Source organism: Rhipicephalus sanguineus, chromosome 2, assembly GCF_013339695.2.
Source record: "Rhipicephalus sanguineus isolate Rsan-2018 chromosome 2, BIME_Rsan_1.4, whole genome shotgun sequence".
Classification (NCBI taxonomy): Eukaryota; Metazoa; Arthropoda; class Arachnida; order Ixodida; family Ixodidae; genus Rhipicephalus; species Rhipicephalus sanguineus.
Genome location: NC_051177.1, coordinates 232,334,887 through 232,350,292, shown reverse-complemented (window position 1 = coordinate 232,350,292; position 15,406 = coordinate 232,334,887).

The following is a 15,406-nucleotide window of genomic DNA, read 5'->3' as shown; positions in this document are numbered from 1 at the left end:
GTAGAAAGGAAGAGAAGAACGACGTGCAGTACTGGCTGACACTCGCCGTCCAGTGCCTTACTGCCTTACGAATAAAGCTCTCTAACAACCCTCGTAACAATATTAAAGCCAAAGAAGCCAAGGCAGCCACACCAGAAAGATAAAAGATCTAAATCATTAGAAACTAAAATGAAATATAAGCAATGTATAAAGCACAGGGTAAGAACGATTGAAAAGGCACGTGCCGTTGGTAGCCTACTTCCATATAGCTTACTTCGCTGCCTCGGTCAGCGTGCGCGAATCAAAAGCAACCGGCCTAGACTTGCCGTCCTCGGAAACGTAGGACAGCACTGCACCTACCCCGTTCTGCGAAGCGCCACAGGCCAGCTTGAACGGTCGATTCGGGTCGTAACGGGCCAGCACATGCGGCAATGACAACATTGTTTTACCTTCTTTCAACACTTCTCGGCGGCTGCCGTCGCAGCACCAAGGAGCGTCCTTCCGTAGAAGCTGGTAAAAGGACGCGGCAACTGTTCATAGATTACGCACAAACTTTCCGTAATAGTTCACGACACCTAGGAAGGACTGTATTTGCTACTTGGTTGTCAGTGGTGCCGCGTTTATGACTGCTTCAATATTTTCCAGTGACGCACATATTTCTTCTGCACTAATTTTGTGCCCCGGACAACAGAGCTCTTTGTGAAAAAACGCGCATTTTTCTTTCGTTATCCTGACGCCTCGCCCCAACAGGCGTTTCAAGAGTAAACTGAAGCAAAACTGCGATTCGGCCTAGTTGGAACACATTAGTCTTGAAATATTTGCGCAGGCACACGGTGTCACAGAAGAGACACACACACAGGCGCAATGTGCCTGTGTGTGTGTCTCTTCTGTGTCCCCGTATGCCTGCGCAAATGTTTCAAGAGTGCCTCTAGATTTTTCAAGTGTTCTTCAGCGGTTCTTCCTGTGACCAAATGTGTCATTGAGGTAACAAAAAACTCCACTTATGCCCTCCAGCATCGTGCCGATTATTTTCTAAAAAATACCTGGCGCTGACGTAATTCCGAAGGGTAGCCTGTTGACACTCCTGTCGGCGTGTTCGAAGCCAAGCACTTCTTTGACTATTCCGACATGAGTACTTGTTGGTATGCCCTGTTGAGCTCGATCTTAGTAAAATGCATTCCCCTGGTCAACGCAGCCAATAGATTATCGATCTTAGGTGGCGGGCAATGTTTGATGTCCAGTGAGAAATCTATCATTGTCTTATAACCACCAAATAGGCGTACGCTGCCATCTTTCTTTATCACGGGGGCGGCGGTCGTGGCATACTCCGCAGTATTCACGGTTGCGAGTATTTACAGTCGACCAAATTTTCTCTCTGCGATTCTACCGCTGACTGCAGTGCGTATGGCACATTCCTTGTCTTTAGGAACCTCGGCCAACGGTTGACTTTGAAAAAGAGCTCGGCTTCCCTCTGAGATATTTTTGCACATAACGTGGTTTCATTAGTGCGTCAAGGCTCGGAGGCACTGCAAGCTTTCTGCAGCTCAGATGGCTATGCACTGCCTCCGTGATTGGTCCATCTTTAACCAAGCGAAGATGTAACATGAAGTAACATTATGTGACGTCACGATGGTGTTACAAAATGTTATTATTTGTGACGTCATAGGTTGACGTTATCACGTGATGATGGTTTCTTGAATGCTTCCATACTACAAGCGAAGACGCACAATGACTACAGAAAGAGAGACAGGACAACCGCTAGACTTCAACTGATTTCTAATCGAAGTGAAGGACAGAATATACAGAATCCCATTGCGCACGCGCAGGTGCCACTTCACACACAAAGTTTTTCAAAAGGAGTTTCACCGCCGCCGATCTGCACCGCCCGCGCACACGTGGTTTTTCTTGGACAGATAGTCCATGTCTTTTTCCGACAATGCATGGTGTGCTGACACATTCCTCACCGGCACTGTGAATTTCCGGAGCCTCTGTTAACTCCCTTTATCTTTGTTGACCTTCAACGTGCATCACCGGAATAGCGTCATATGCCTGGATACAACCTTTGCACTTTTTGCAGTGCATCGCCAGTAAACCTCCCCCTGCTTTGTACGATGATCCCTGAGCCGTTCATTGACGCATCTGCCTGTCTGACCTATATAGACTTTGCCGCAGGCAAGTGGAATGGAGTACACGACTCCTCTTCTACAAGCTGCTCTCGGGTTCCTGTTTTCCGGTTCCATCGCTGCGGAGCATAGACGCGCCAGCTTATTAGGAGCCGCGAAAAGGACGCCAAGACCACATCTTGCGCCACTTTCTTGGCCGCGTTGCATTGCAAACTGCATTGCATTGTCGAAACTAAAACTGGACTATCTGTCCAAGCGAAACCCACGTGTGTGCGGGCGGTACAGATAGGCGGCTGTGAAATTCCTCTTGAAGAACTGAAGAACTTTGTCCGTGACGTCGCACCTGCGTGTGCGCAATGCGATTCTGTATATTCTGTCCTTCATGTTGATTAAAAATCAGTTGAAGTCTAGCTGTTCCTGTCTCTTTTTCTGGAGTCCTTGTGCTTGTTCTCTAGTGATATGGAAGCATTCAGTAAATACCAACTAGCCCAGCTAAATGCATTGATGATGATTTCTTGCATCACTCGTGTTGACGCCGCCGGACGCCGCAGACGGTCAATTTTCACGTTTTATGAGAAATCTAAGGCTTTCACCTTAATACACTGTTCGGCTGTCGTTCCATAAAATTCCAGCTTCCGCCGGTTTTCGGGAGAGGTGGCTTGCAGTAATTAGGCGGGATAATTGGTATCCTAATACATCTTCAAAGAACACTACAATATGGAGCCGTCATTTACGATCCGAATATTTCATAGAATGTAAGAAGTGGCGGCCCAAGAAGGATGCACTAGCGTCGGTCTTTGCAGACTACCCTTCACGGTTGCAGCCCGAGGTGAACCGTGATGCGTCCGAACAGGCAACAAATGCATGTAATAGTGGCAACGCTACCTTGCGATTGCCGTCATGGGCAATGCTGACATTAAGTCTCGAAGCTGAAGAATCGGAGCGCATGGACACCACATGCGGTACCAGCGAAACAGCCGACAATCACCATACACAGTGTCACAATGAATGCGTGCACAAAGCTGAGCAGGCTGCGCCATGCGACAAAAGCGTTCACGTCCACAGCCACTCCGTCTCTACTTTGCTCACTACCGAAAATACCAAATGGAAGAGAAAAGAAAAAGAGCTGAGTAGTCAGACGCGGAGGCTACAGCAATCCGTCGACAAGCACAAAGACGAGCACAAGCAACTGACAACAGGCCGCATTTTTCTCGCCTATCACATTGGCTCAAGTTGAGAGCCCGCACTGCGTCTTTAGACTGCAACAACAGCGTCTGTTCACAAACTTCGGCCAGTGTTGCAGGTAGCACGCGGCATATGCAGCTGTTTTCGTTTGCTTTGCGTACCATCACGATTTAACTGCTTTAAGCTCTGAAATCGTGGAATCAACTGGCACACAGTTCCTCATTTTATGGCAAGAGCAGTTGCTTTCTCTCGGTGGCAGCAAATGTAATTCTCAAAAGCTTTATCAAGAGAACGGGTGATCACTTATATCATTGGAAGCCGTCTAGTGACAATTTGTGCTACTTAGCGCATGAACTCCAGGCTTGCGTATAGTGGGGTACACGAGTAGACGGCAGCATTCAACAGGAAACTTTAAGCGCCCAAGCTTTCAGTATTAGCTCCTGGCAAATGCTGCTTTCGAAAATCCACTTTCAGACAGTCAAAAACCGACTCTCAGTCAAGCGAACGTAGCGGTGACAAAACAATGTTCTGCGCATCACTGGCATGGGCTCTCTGGTATGGGTCTGGCAGACGACGCGCGAGCGTCTCGATCAACTAGCCGCGAGCAACACATGCCTTTGAAATGGCCTGGTTGCCCAGAACGACAAGCGCTTCGTGATTCCCGTTTATAAGTTTCCATTATACTTTAAAGAGCGCGAATACAGCCCAAAACTGAACCATATAGTAGCTTGGAATGCAGCCACGGCCTTTCTTTCCGCGAGCGATTACGCGATGGCGGGTCTACTCCGGTGGTGGCGCCTAACGGTTAAAAGCCGTACTAACGGCCACGGCTGGTTCCCATTGCGCTCCTCTCCTTTGCCCAGGCACAGAAAGATAGAGAGGCGCTGGTCGGGGAGAAGCAACGCCACCTAGACAAACTTATTGGGAGAAGCCGCAAGCTGGCAGCGAGCTGGCTCGCGCGCACGCCTCAACATGTCTACTCTTCCAGAAGCACACGTTGTTGGGCTAGTCGGTTCATGTTCTTTCAGAAGCCATGAACCGACTTTTGTGGCTATTTCTTTGCGCGAAATAGCCACATCCGTGGCTTCTGAAAGAAATGTCTACTCTTGATTGGGTACTCTCGTGACAGCGCCAATGTGGACAGCGTGCCGGTGCTTGCTGAGCGGAGGCGCTGGTGGGTGGGATGCCGCCGCGGCATGCTTTCCGCCAGCGTGCACGTACAGTCGCGCTCAATATGATTTGCAACACAGTAGTGCATGGCCTTACAATATCCAAGATGCCCCAACAGCTTCCATTAGCCCTTATTTTCACATCTAAATGCAGTGATCGCAGTTGGCAATGATCCAGAGCAAAAAAAAAGTTTTTAGTTGTAGAAATAGAAACAAGTTGGTGCCATATGCAATCTTTGAACTCATGAGGCCACGCGGTCGCGTGTTGGGAGTAATATTGAGCGCGACTCTACCTGTAATAGGGTAACTGAGGAAATCATCGCAGGTAAAAAAAGAACCAACTGCTTCGTTTGGGATGAACAAAAGAACTAAAATTTATTCCGATAGGGATGCCCGTTGCCGAGCGAGTTCGCGATAGTACAAGGTTGCCAGTTGGCGAAAAGAAAGAGGCTGAACTTGGCAGTTTCTTCATACGCCCCCCGGGATGACCCTCTGGTCATTCGTCCGTGTATTCCATGGGGCATAAGAGTTGAAATGGTCTTTTCAAAGTGGCTCCATTCGGCATGCGCACCATGCAGGCTCGGATCTTTCCATCACGTTCTAGAAGGACTTCGGCCACTTCTCCTGTTTTCCAGAGCTGCCTTGCCAGATGTTGTTCATGAACTAAGACGAGGGTTCCTTGCTTTAGTGTACTTGACAAATTCGGCACAGCGAAATGTGCCTATCGGAGACTCGCCAGGTACTCCTGCGACCGACGCCAAAAACTGATCGGCCATTCTAAGGCGGTAGCGCCAGGGACGCGTGAGTTGACCAGGTTTCTGAACCACTTAAGCGGCGGAAGAGCTGTCAAGAAGAGTGGTTAGTCTCTGACCTATCAGGAAGCGAGACGGTGTTAAAGGTTTGGGTTCGCTCGCGTCTGTGTAGACGTAGGTCAGGGCTCGAGAGTTGATGATAGCTTCGATTTCAATTAGTATTCCCGTGAGCTCCTCGAAATTGCAGTAGCTGCTTCTCAAAACCTTCTTCAGGGATGTTTGCACGGAACGAACCATTCTCTCCCAAAATCCGCCCCACCAAGCCGCTTTCTCAGTTATGAACTTCCATCGGATCTGGTGGTTTAAGAAGATATTCTGAATGTCTTCTCCTCGTATTACAGTTTCTGCAGGTCCTTAGAAGCACGCTTGAAAGTCCTTGCGTTGTCAGAAGAGATGACTCGACAGACCCTCATTCTCGAGATGAATCTTCGGAACGCCATCAGGAAGTTAGATGTCGAGATATCGGTCAGCAGTTCCAGGTGTATTGCGCGCGTAACTGCACACGTGAAAATGACGATGTAAGACTTTCTGTTATTTCCTTGATCCTTTGTGTTCAGCGGTCCAGCGAAGTCTACACCTGTTACTTCGAAGGGTGGCGCTTGTGTCACCCTTTCGCTAAAGTCCCTGAAAAATAACTAAAGTAGCGCCAACTGCGTCCCTTCGCCTCTGCCTCCTCTCCTGGAAGCTGTATCAGCGCCTCTAGTGTGTCCTCTGGGAAACTACGAATTTTACCTGCTGCAGTGAAAACACCTTCTTTCTGCTGTTGTACCGGTGATTGCTGCCACTGGCACAACAGGTCGGCATCCCGAAGCATCCAGAACCACCGTACGAACTGACTCAAGCGCGGTCGACCACGCACCGTGCACCGATCAAGTAAGCAACCGAGACGTGGACAAACAAGATGGTGTTCGTACGACCTTCTGAAAAACTAGTGCGCCAATCTTAAAAACTAGCCATTTCTTAGCGGCGCTGAGTTTTCAGTGGCGCTGCCATCAGGAGCGAGCACTTTTGCCTAATAAAACATTATGTACCGTACAATTTTATACTGTCGGACACCATGAAAAGACGCCACTTGCTTCTGTACACATTACATTGCCGTATTTATCGCTATTAGGAGCTGGCTCGCCAGTTTTTTAAGCTGGGGCGAAGTCCCTCGCTGTAACCTGCATCCACCCATTCAACGCGTCGTGGAACGCGAAGAGGAACGCTATGCGCGACGTGTCTTCTTTCTAGCGTGGCCTTTAATTCTCAGTGGACAAGCGTGGAACGCGGTCGACAGCCAGGCGAGCGTCGGACAGCTATATTTAGGGCCACCTTGTCGTGAGCGTCTCGAGCGCAGTTTTCAAATTGAAAGAACATTAGGAGCATTACGTCTGGAAGTGTCGACAATGGAGAATCAGACGCTCTTAGATATTTCTTGTATATATATTTCATCAATGTGTATATAATTGTAAATTGGGTACATGGTTCATCAAAATTATAAATTAATAAAACAATATGTATATATGTATGTATAACAACGTGTGTCACGTCTTCATATGATGGTAGAGGACTTGTACGGAAGATTGACGGGTTTTCCTGATCTCCGAGCCAGCTCCTCAATCATCATCCACTTCGTGGAAATGGCGTGATTTTTTTAATACTCCTTATTTCGCGAACTTTTCCCACTGCGTCACTTAGAACCGCAGCGCACTCGGGGGCGCTAGCGGAATACTTGCACTAGCCTCTTTTTCTGTCTAATAGCCATGCTCTGCGAGCTTCGCAGCTCAACTAACTTCATCTGCAATCTACAAAGCGCACGAGAGAGGAGGTGCCTGCACACTGACACGAATGGCGCTACTTTAGTTATTTTTCAGGGACTTTACCTTTCGCGAGGCAGAGGAGCGACTGGCTCAGCAGCAGCACGGCTGTTGAAACGATTGCCCGTCACACATTTCTTTAGCACATTTTAGATGCGAAGCAGCTCTTTGACTAGCCTGTGTAACGCTGTCCCTCCGTGCCTCCATACAAACGCGCCGCAACGCGCTCCCCTCGCCGCGGGTGTTGGAGCGGTGTCAAGTAGGTCACGCCGCAGCTGCGCGTTGACGTCACGCTCCCCTCGCAGTGCGCGCTGACGTCACTCTCTCCCTCGCCTGTCGCGCGCTCGCCGCAGCGCCCGCAGCTGCCACCTCGTCCGTTCGCCCGCAACACCTGCCGCTACCGCCGCTCGCTCCGCTACCGCGACCGCCGCTCTCTACACCGCCGACTCGTCGGTTCACGCGCAATAAATCTGACGCGCGCCTAACGTACGAAGTTGAAACGTGTCTGTACGTGTAACCTCTCTCTCGCTTCACCCTCTCCACCGCTCGCAACGCTCGAGCGCACATCGAGTGGTAACACTCTTTCGGCTCGTTTATAGGTCCATCTTTGCGCAGCGCACGAAATTGACAAGGACACAAGAGAAGAGGACGGGACAAGCGCTGATCTTCAACTGAAAGATTTTATTTGAAAAGACAAATATATATATACAGAAACACACGTGCCACGCAAGATTACACTCGATCAATGAAACGGATTTCTTGCTCCGATAATGAGACTGATGGCTGACTTATACAAACACTATCGCACTTAGCCATGTGGTACGCCTCTGAAATCTCACGTGTGCGTTGATTATGATGGCGAGTGATGATGGACGTTTGCTCAAAGGAAGGCATGCACCCGCAATCCCGGCAGTGGCTGGCGAGGTGAGACGAAACACCCCCCTTCAAAGAATTCGCATGCTCGCGCAGTCGAACATTTATACATCTGGCAGTCTGTCCGATGTAGACAGACCCGCAGGTACAAGGAATCTTATATACCACCCCTTCTGAACACGCGGTGTACTTCTTAAGATGTCTGATTGAGCAGGCATTATCACCTGCCCTTGCAACCCCATTTGCAAGGGCAGTTTATAGGAATCGCCGTTTACGCTCGGAGTCGGCGTGCGCTACGCGCGTTTAACGTCGACCTGGAAGAACGATCCGGAACCTCTCGAAGACGCTCCTGCTCCGAGCGCATTGCCGTGCGCGTCGGGGACGTCGTGATCCTTGCGCTGTACCTCGTTCCCAAGCTTCCGAAGGAACAGGTTTAGCGCTGTCTGGGGGAGACGCAGACTGATTGCGGCAAGGCGTGTCGACGCGCGCCTCTTATAGTCGCGGGAAACTTCAACGTTGACGTAAGCGGAGGAGGAGGAGAATGGCTCGTCAATTACATGCGTTACGTGCACTCGCTGAAGTGCGTGTCGGCAGAACGGCAACTACCCACCACGATAAGGGGAACGTGCATCGATCTGGTCTTTGCTAACTTCGATGTCGAATGTCTGCAGGAACCTCTCAGCGTGCACTTCACCGATCAAAAGGCCGTGGTAGTCAAGGCGAAACGCGCGCCAGCTCCGGTCCAGCGCCCGTGTCCACTCTGAAGAAACGGCAAGACCTACGCCAGCCATCGCTTCAAACGAATCTTGCAGCGCTCACCGCAGCACCCGCGTGAGCGCCGTTCAACCCGTGACGCCACCCGTGCGCAACGCTGGTGCTTCGCATCCCATCAGGGTTCCCTTTGGGAAGATGGTGTTAATTTTTTAAATGCGAATGCATTTCTTAGTCGGGCTATGTCAGGCGTCGGTCGGTGTCCGCGCGCCTCTCCGCTCTCACTCCCTCTCCCATAGCAACAGCTGCGGGCGCGCGCGCTTATCCTCGCCCCTAGCAACCGGAGCAGGTGGTGCGGGCGGAGTAGCGGAGAGTGAGTGGAGAGGAGGAGCGCGCTCTGGCGGGTGAGGGCGCTCGCATCGCGGGAGCTCGGCGGAGCTCCCGCGTGTGTGGAGAGAGTGTAGGAGAGGGTAGGTGCAGTGCTTCGCCGCTCCTCCTCTCGCCGTTCGCTCTATCTCCTCCCTGCGCCACACGCTCAATGCAGTGCGTTTGAAACGCGTTTGTAGCGTTTGTGCTGCCTTGGCACAGCCTGAAAACAGCGCGTTCTAAACGCGTTTGTGCTGCATTGAAGGCGGTGGCAACATCCCTGAGGTGATTACGAACGCACGTAGGGAAGCGTTCGTTGAAAGAGGCGCCTAAAAGGGAGACACTTGAGCGCGTCGATGTGTCCAGCCATTAAAATTACTACGCCGTGTACTCTCGGCGCAAGGAATGCGTTCGCATTTCCTCACGATTCCCTTCGGGGAGGTGGGGGCATTTTTTACCGTCTGCCTTCCTCGCACAACGCAGTACTTCTCCCTCAGTTCGGTAAAAGTCTCTAGCGCGCCAGCATGCAGGAGACGGCGACGAGCTGCGTTGATGACAAATTCTGTGATGGGATGCCTCGACGCAAGGACAATCGGATGCTTAACGCTGGAGGAAATGTCGGCTGCATGGAGCCTTCCTCCCACTCTTAACACGCCCTCGTCGTTGCAGCACACGCTCAGATCACGTATCGGAAAATCACTTGGCAAGCGTATCGAGCGGTGGAGACATTGGAGTTCATTTTGAAGGGTATCGCATTGTGTTTGAAGTATCAAACAAGTGTGCGCCTCTTGCACTTCTGTCGTAAGATGTCGCTCGTGTTTTTCGTTGGGATGCCTGGAGCTGTGAACAAATGGCAGTACCCAAGCGATAACTCGAACCAGTTTGGAGAGGGAGCTGTATTTCTGCATGGGTAATACGGATTTCCCCACTGTCACGTTGTGAACTCGAAGGGTCTTTCTTTCCTCCTCTGCAATGCTCATGTCAGCGGTGTTTTCATGACATGGCCAGCAAGTAGATGGCTGTGAAAGCCAAACAGGCCCGTTGCACCACACTGAGCTTGACTTGAGTGCTCTCGGGGTTACTCCCCTCGTCAATAGGTCGGCGGAATTTTCGTTCCCAGGACAGTGATTCCAGAGCTCTGGATCCGTTCGCTGCTGAATTTCCAAAACTCGGCTGGTGAGAAAGGGCTTCCATTGTTCCGCGGAACCTCGTACCCAATGCAGTGCGATAGATGAGTCTGTCCACATGTGCCATTTGTCGCTAGGGAGACCCAATGATTGCCCCAAATATTCCTTCAATCGTGCACCGATCACCATGCCCATCAGCTCCAGTTTTGGAAGAGACAATTTCTTAATCGGTGCTACTCGGGACTTTGAAAGAACGAGAGTCACCGCTGCTTCCTTGACTCCATAGGTGCGCAAATACGCAACTGCACCGTAAGCTTTGGGGCTCGCATCTGTGAAAATATTTCCAGCTATCGTTGCAGCACATATTTCCAGCTATCGTTGGGCAAGCCACCGTATCGTCTTGGCACTGGTACGTCCGTTAAATAATGTAGCTGGGTGTGCCACTGGGTCTAAGCTGTCTTGACGTCTTCAGGCAGAGGAGCGTCCCATTCAATACCCAGTTCCCACAGTGTTTGGAACATGAGTTTGGTTGGCACTGTGACTGGGAAATAAGACGAAGCGGGTCATACGAGCTGATGCCTGAAGGATAAATTGTTTTGTGTCGCTGTTTCTATCTAAGAATCCAAGATCGCCTTCATGGAAAACGCCAGATGATCTCTGTCCTTGTCCCATACAAGTCCGAGGACTCGTAGACACTTGATGTTGGACACTCAACGTAGCTCAGGGCACATCCGGTTCCCTCGTCGTTGAACAGTTGTTGCAGCTTCTTGGAATTTGAATTCCATTTGCGCAGTGCCATGCTTGCTCGATTCATGACGTCTCGTGCACCTCGGTAGAAGTCTACAGCGTCCTGCTCTGTCTCCGCTCCTGTTATTAGGTCATCCACGTACAGGCTCTCACTGATAGCTTCAGTGATGCATGAATTACCCGCAGTAGTTGACAAATGATGACGCACTGTGGCTGCGAGAAGGAACGGACTGCTTGTCACACGAAGGGCACTCGTGTCATTCTCCAGACTATATCGCGGGATCTCGGTCTTGCTTCGTGGGAAAGTGCTCATGCCAAAAGAATCGAAGGGCATCGCGATCTGCCGGTGTCACTGAAATTTGCAGGAATGCCTTCTCAATGCTTGCAGTTAGTCCCATGTGGTTAATTGTGAAGTTATGCAGCACCTTCAGCAAGTCCGGGTTCAAGTATGGTCCTGCCTCCAGGGCTTCGTTCAGGGAGATACAGCCTGTGTCGCCAACAGGATGTATCTGTGTCGCCAACGTCATCGCTAGGAATAATAAACAGACCATAGAGTTTCCTAAAATGACCTAGAGGGAACTCTGGCGCTGCGATCGTTCAGCCACCATGGGAATGATGGGTAGTACACGGATTTGCCTAGTCTTCGTGCTTGTGGGCTTCGAACGCACTTGTGGCTTTGTTTATTGCTATGTTTGGTTTTCTTTCGGATAAAAGAATGGATCGTTGTGAGCTTCGTGACCAGATTTGAATCGGTGAGCCTAAAGAAGTTAAAGTGGTGAAGTGAAACTGCTGATTTTTGCTGAACTTCGTTTTGCGACAAAGCGGATGCAGGCGACGCGGAGCCAAACGGAGCCGAAAGAACGAAGTTTAGACAAATCCGTGTACTACCCATGATTCCCATGCTGGCTGAAGCGCGATGCATTGCAGCTCCCATAGACACTAGCGCCAGAGTTCCCTCTAGTAAGTATTGTTGGAAACTCTATGAAACAGACAACTCGCGAGATAATAGAGGCTTTGAACATTCATAAGAGCAACTCATGCATCAGCGTTCACTCCATCGCCCTGCAGCAAAAAGAAATTTCGTATTTTAGCAGGCCAGCGTGATAAAACCCTGTATATTTTATCACCTTCGCGTGTTTTTTGTGTAACCACGTGCGTGTATATAAGTGTGTGTCGACGTGAATAAAGATCAGTTGAGTCTGGCGCCTGTCCTCGTGTATTCTTCGTTTGTATATCGTGTGCGTTGCGCCGAGTTTAATGATGAACTCTACGGATTCCTCCGAGCCTAAATTTGTCGTTGAGAGCTGCGTTTGTTTGCATTTATTTCTTAAGTTGCCACTATGTCAACGCGAAAGTTGAAATGAAGCGCTGTGCTGATATATCATGCAGATGTAATGCATGTCCATGCATGACATTCTGTATAGGGAATATGTGTTTGATTAATTTAATTGTTTCGTCAAAGTGTATGACAATGTTGAGTATATAATGAAGGTCTTTCAGAGTGTTCCGCAATGTAAACAACGTTCTTGTGCCTTTGCTGCTGTATTTGCCGATTCGCGGCCGAAGGACTCCCTCAAGCCATCCTTGAATGGCTTTTCCCTTCGCCTCCCATCACATATGTGTACTGATAAGCAAATAAATGAAATAAAAAAAATTCGTCAACTCACACAAAGCGATCAGTGGACATTCCGTGGATGAAGTCGTTTATGAGGACATAGAATAATACATAAAACTGAGCTTAGAATACGCAAAGAGAATAGGGCTGTCCCACACCCTCATTCTTCTACTCTAACGAAAATTGCTGTCGCCCCTAGCCTCATGATCGATCGGCATGCTGATTTAATTTCTTGAAGAAAACAACAACAAACAAAGAAAACGAACACAAGAAAGACAGGCAGAAGACACAGCGCTGCGTGTCTTCCCCTTTTTCTTTTCTTAGTTTTCCTTGTGCGCTGTTTTACTTTTTCAAAACACGAAGAAGCACTTACCAGACCAACTAGCCATTTTGTTACAATATCCTTATTTGAGCCTCGTCTAACTTAATGTAAATTGTACGGAGCCTGATATAAAGCGTTGTTGGGCTAGTTGGTGCTTGCATTAAGGAGATATCTATCCAGACAAAACGAACGATCACAGGAAGCAGTGAAGAAGCCAGGAAAGCGGCTGGACTACCAGCTATTTATGCAACGCAGCGCTGCTCAAATATATACAGTCGGTGCTGAGATGGCCGATTCCGATGGCCGGTCAGATGCCTGCAAAGGTAGCGTGTGACTTCCTGGTTGCAAACGTGCGAGCATCTGTCGCGGCCACGAAGCGCGAGACAGAAGCGAGCTCATGTGCAGAAAGGCTGTCACTGGCGGGCCAATGAGGACAGCCAATGAGGGCGGCTACATGAGCCCGAGGAGTTCGCCCACACAAGACTTCACTCATTGCCACACGTGGAGTGAAGAGCGTCATGTCTAGCCAGGTAGCAGAGCGGCACAGCTTAGTCTTATGGCTACTCGCGCGACCAACCAACCGGGAGTCCGAGAAATAGCCTAGGGTGGCTTTCTTGAGACTGCGGGGCGCACGCACCTTTTTCAGGTGGGATGTAGCGCAGAAGAACTCCTCCGGCGACAAGCAGATGCGTATGCAATGTACCCGCAGTAATACCAGCCGGCGTATACAGCACTCGATGGTGTTTGCGTCTGCCTCTTTCTCGTGTCCCGTCCTTTTGCAGGCTTTCGTCAAGCACTCAACACCCACAGCAATACCAGCTGTCGAGTCGCGCCCGCCCTCTCCTTGGGAGCTTGGCTCTTGGAGCCCGTCAACCTTATGTTGACAAAACGGATCGCGATGCAGTGCCTTTGGCAGCTCTTTTCAGCTGAAGACGATACCGACTGAAGTGACATGCTCAACCGAGGCGGTGGACTGGAAAGTCCATTCGCCGTCGGGGTCCGCGCCTTCGACCAACTGGACACAGAGGCCCCTGTGTCTACATGGTGCAAATGCTATCGAGAATGGCGGACACAAGTGTCAGACGCCGAAACGAGGGCACGCGACAAGGCGTCGGTCTCGACGTTTGAACTCTCCGGTAGCGCACAACAAAGTTGCACCGCTGCAGAGTCAACGCCAGTGCGTGAGGCGGCCCTGGCCTCGCACAAGCACTCAATCTACACAATCTGTCGTCGTACTCATGACCTGCCGTGCTGCCGTTTAGCGGCGGTACCCAGTGATTGAGCCGCGCGGGGCCGGCACGACACGCTAGCTGGGGAACGAGACGCCGAAGGGGAGGGACGCTCTCGATTTCCACGGCATTCAAAACCAAAAGCAAAGCTCAGCGGTCACCGTCGGCTACCGAAGGAGATCCTGCCATCTCCTTGTAAAGGTAAACACGTAAGCATCGTTAGGACAGGAATATGAGGCCGCTACAGGCCTCTTATTCTCAAAACCATTAATATTTTTCTGCAGAGACGCACCTCCTACGTTGGAGTACGTAGAAATGGACTGTCTCTGCAAACGATCCTCATGTGCTGGAAACGCTCTATAGTTTGGAAAACATATGTGGGCTTGTAGAGTTTATCAGTTCAAAGCACTTTTGCAAAGGTGTATCGGTACGTGCATGGTGTGTGCATTTCCCCGTCGGTACATGGCATGAAGCAGGACGTAGCATGGTCAGCCCGCAGAAGCTTACCGCAGTTGCCTAAGTCAAGGTGTGCACGCTAGACTGATACAAACGGAACAGCGTGGCGCGCTGTTTCATCAGGCTCTGACCTTGGTGACAGTAAAAAACGTGGTTGATCCCTCCGTCATAGGAATCGGAATAACGTGGAAGTAAAACGTGTCCTTACAGAAGTAGTTGAATGTTTGCACAATGTATATTGATGTCTAGCAGCTATAGCACCCTTTAACATCGGTGCACCCACTTTGATGCTTAGTGGTTCATCTCCATCCCGACGACTAACGTACGCGCAGGGTTTCGGAACGGAACGAAAACCGAAATCGAAAAAACGAAAAAAACGATAGTTTCGACCGGAACGAAAACGTAACCGAAACTTTATATATTATTTCGTTCCGGAGTGCAACCGAAATTTTTTCAATCGTTTTGCGGTTCACGAGAAAACTTCGCCGAGCTCGTGCAATGTGAGCTCGTGCAATTAGCGCATATCTCAGGGTACAGTGTTAGCGCGTACCTCAAGCAGGAATTCGAAAACAAAGATATGTTGAAATTGTGCGAAAAATAAGACACTGGCAACCAGAGATGTTTATAATAAAGCAAGTGCACTTTTGCGCGCCTGTCACGCTTTCCAAAGGGGAGAAGGCATTGTCGGCGCTTAAATTTGTTACAGCGAAAGCTGTTATGAGATTACAACAGCTGATTTTGGCGCCATAGTTGTCCGCTATCACGTGACCGCTATCACGTGAAATAAGAAAAAAAATTGAATGAGAAACAAATTTCTAGGATCGGATGGGATTTTAACCCGCGCCCTCTGCGTGGCAGTCGGCCTTCCACCACAGTGCCACGCTGGTGCTTGT